This window comes from Hordeum vulgare, chromosome 2H (genome assembly GCF_904849725.1).
Source record: "Hordeum vulgare subsp. vulgare chromosome 2H, MorexV3_pseudomolecules_assembly, whole genome shotgun sequence".
Classification (NCBI taxonomy): Eukaryota; Viridiplantae; Streptophyta; class Magnoliopsida; order Poales; family Poaceae; genus Hordeum; species Hordeum vulgare.
The window spans coordinates 315,129,796-315,133,498 of NC_058519.1; the positions used below are offsets into that span (position 1 = coordinate 315,129,796).

Sequence of the window (3,703 nt, forward strand, 5' to 3'; positions counted from 1 at the left end):
GCCCGCGGCCGAATCCAGACGGCCGGTCGGCCGGCGGTCAGTGGAAGCGGTGGCCACGCCATGCGGAGCTGAGCAGGACGCGACCGAAGCTGGCGCCCTCCATGCGCGTCGCCCTGCTCGCCCTCGCCACCTCGCCGACGGCCGCGCCCATGCCTGCCTCGCCGTTCTCCGCCTCCTCCGTGCCCGCCATGCACGCTACGGGAAGGATCGACGGGTGCAGCGGCTCGCGGCGTCTGCTCGCAAGGACGCGCGAGCACCTGCCATGGCCATGCTGCACATGCGCGTGCCGGAAGCGCCAGGCCGGGGGCCTGACTATTTGGATGGCATCCCTGACGACCTCGTGCTGTCAATCTTCTCCAAGCTTGCCGCGTCCGGGACCTCCCCGTCCGACCTGCTCTCCGTCTACCTAACGTACGCCCCCGCGCGCCTCCGGGTTCAACTGCTTGAACTCATGCCACTTTGTAGGAGTATGTATGGATGGTTGGTTGGCTGAACTTGTTTGTGCGTGCCTTTAACGTTTTAGGTGCAAGCGGCTCAACGGCCTTGGGCAGCAGGATATGGTGTTCGCCAAGGCCTCGCCGGCGTCGCTCGCGGCCTGGTCGGAGCCCGTGCAGCGGTTTCTGAAGCGCTGCGCCGACGCCGGCAACCTCGAGGCCTGCTACATTCTCGGCATGGTAAGAGTCGATGACCAAATCCAGTTGACTTGATCGTTTGGCTTGACATCCGTGCATGCATGCATGGCCGGAGTTTCAGGGATGGAGTGCTGACGAGCGCCGTGCGTTTTTGCAGATCCGTTTCTATTGCCTTGGCAGCCGGAGCGGCGGCGCGGCCCTGCTCGCGAAGGCGGCAGTCGGTGGGCACCCGGCCGCGCTCTACTCGCTCGCTGTAATCCAGTTCAACGGGAGCGGGGGTGCCAAGTCTGACCGCGACCTGCGCGCCGGTGCTTCCCTGTGGCCGCTGGCTTCGGGCTTTGGGAGGTGGAAGGCATGTGTGGCGCCTAAGTGCTCGGCGTCACACTGCAACATGTGCAATGTTCGAGGTTTAGGCGTCACACAGCCGGGGTGGGCCCTGCAGCGCCAGCGTGGCCCTTTTGTGCGACGTCCAAGGCTTAGGCGTCACACAGTGTAGTGTGACGCCTACGCGTCGGGCGCCACACAAAAGGGTTAGCTCGGTAAAAATTTTTTGAACTAGGTTCAGTCTATGAATTCATTTAGCATAGAGGTTAAATTTGTCAATTTTGCCCACGATCTACAATGGCTGCCGCCACCCGTCCCCGTACCGCCCCACCGTCCATGGCGGTCTCATCACCCACCCCAGTGCCACCTCTCCTGCATCCCTCTTCTCCCCCTCCCCTTCGCCTGCCGCAACCACCGCCCCTTTCCACCTCCCTGACTGGGACCCCTCCTCCCCATCGCACCCCCCTCGCTCGCCGCCGACTCCGTCGCATTCCACATCTGCCTCTTCCCGCCGTCTCTCCCCACTCGCCCGATTCTTACTCGAAGCCCTCCGCCGACACCAGCGCTGGGGCCCTCCCGTCGTCGCCGACCTGTCCAAGCTCCGCCGCGTGCCACCCACCCTCGTGGCTGAGGTCCTCTGTGCGCACCCGCCCCCACCTCCCCCGCTTGCCCTCCCCTTCTTCCACTGGGCCGGTCGCCAGAAGGGCTTCCAAGACTGCTTCCCTGCATTTCACGCTCTCGTCTCCCTCCTCTCCGCTGCAAGCCTCCCTGCTGCCGCCGATCAGATTCCCGACCTCATTCGCTCCCACGGCAAGCCCGTCTCCCACCCTCAGCTCGCACTCCTCGTCTGCCTTCACACCGCTGCACGCCGCCCCTTCCGTGCACTCTACACGCTCCGCTGGTTTCGACATGAGTTCTTTGTGCAGCCGCAGGTCCACGTTTGCAATCGTGTCCTCGGTGCTTTGACTGCGGCAGGGTATGTTCAGGATGCGCTCAAGTTGTTCGATGAAATGGCAGAAAGTGGTATCAGGCCTATGCCAGTCTCATTTGCAATCATTGTGCGTGCGTTGGGCTAGGAGGGGATGCCGGGATGATTGGGAGGATGCGTGATGAGGTGTGTCGGCCGGACGTGTTTGTGTACACTACACTGGTCAAGACAATGGTACGCAGGGGGCACATGGAGGGTTGCATTAGAGTGTGGGAGGAGATGGGGAGAGATGGTGTGGAGCCAGACTCAATGGCATATGCTACAATGGTTGAGGGACTATGCAACGCTGGGATGGTAGAGAAAGCAGCTAAATTGTTTGAGGGTATGAGGGAAAAGGGGGTAGTTGGTTGATAGGATTGTGTATGCGTCACTCGTCCATGGGTATGTTGCTGCTGGGAGGGTTGGGGATGGCTGTAGGGTGTTGAAGGACATGGTGGATGCTGGCTACCGCGCTGACCTCAAAACATACAACATACTCATTGGCGGTCTGTGTGGTATAGGTTGGGAGGATAAGGCACATAAGATGTTTCAGATTGCCCTTCAGGAGGACCTAGTGCCAAGCGCTGAGACTGTTTCACAGTTGCTAGTTTGCTATGCTGATATGGTTATTTTTTTGATTTGGTTGACAAATTGGTTGAGCTGAGCTTGCCTGCCGTAGAATTTTTAGTGGACTTCCTGAGGCTCTTTGCATGCAAGGATGGTATGGAATTGAAGGCTGTGGAAGTGTTTAAGACTTTGAGACAAAAAGGGTATTGCAGTGTTAACTTTTATAACATTCTTATTGAGAATCTGCTTAAGATCAAGGAGAGGAAGAAAGCATTATTACTGTTTGAGGAAATGAAAGATTCAGATGACTGTGAACCAGAATCGTGTACATATAGTCTTATGATTCCATGTTTTGTGGATGAAGGAAATATTGAAGAGGCTGCTACAACTCCATGATGAAGGCTGAATGGATACCAAGTCTTTCAGCCTATCGTTCTCTCATGAAAGGGCTATGCAAGATTGGAGAGATAAATGCAGCTGTTTCACTCGTATCGGACTGTCGTGGAAATGTAGAGAATGGGCCAATGGAATTCAAGTATGCCTTAACTGCTATTGAAGCTTGCAGGTCAAAAGACCCGGAGAGGGTCATGAAAGTGGTGGTTGAGATGATTGAATTAGGTTATTTAGCAGAAGAACTTATCTTCTCTGCTGTCATCTATGGATTCTACAAGTATGCAACTTCAACTGGAGCTAGAGAGGTGTTCTCTGTTATGGCAGACAGGGATATTATTTCGGAGGCTAATTTTATTGTTTACGAGGATATGCTAAACGAGCACCTGAAGAAGGTCATTGCAGACTTGGTGATATCTGGATTGAAGTTCTTCAACCTTGAATCAAAGTTGAAATGGACAAGCAGAATTGATTGAAATATATTTGTACAGTTACCAGGTACAATTTGTTTATTTTCACTTTGGGTTTGTGTCGCTTAAAAATAAGATTGTTTTGATACTTCCCAATGAGTTTATGCATCATTTAACAAGTACTGTCAGTGCTTCAATCTCTTCTGAAAGTTGCATAGGCTGCTTATTTCAGCAATGTGTGCAAGGAGCAGGACCCGGCTTGTCAGAGTTGATATCTAGACTTATTTAGACTAAGTTATGGATGATTTATACTCTGTTTGGTACTGGTTATGATTTTTCTCAAGCTCTTTGTAACACCCTCAAATTTTTTATTTTGGATTTCCTGATTTAATTTAATTTTAAATAGAATTCCC

General features: G+C 53.8%; 1 pseudogene; it reads left to right on the top strand.

The window, feature by feature from the left end:
- The first annotated feature begins 729 nt into the window (after positions 1-729).
- On the top strand, positions 730-3,472 carry LOC123426798 (annotated as a pseudogene).
- The last annotated feature ends 231 nt before the right edge of the window (positions 3,473-3,703 follow it).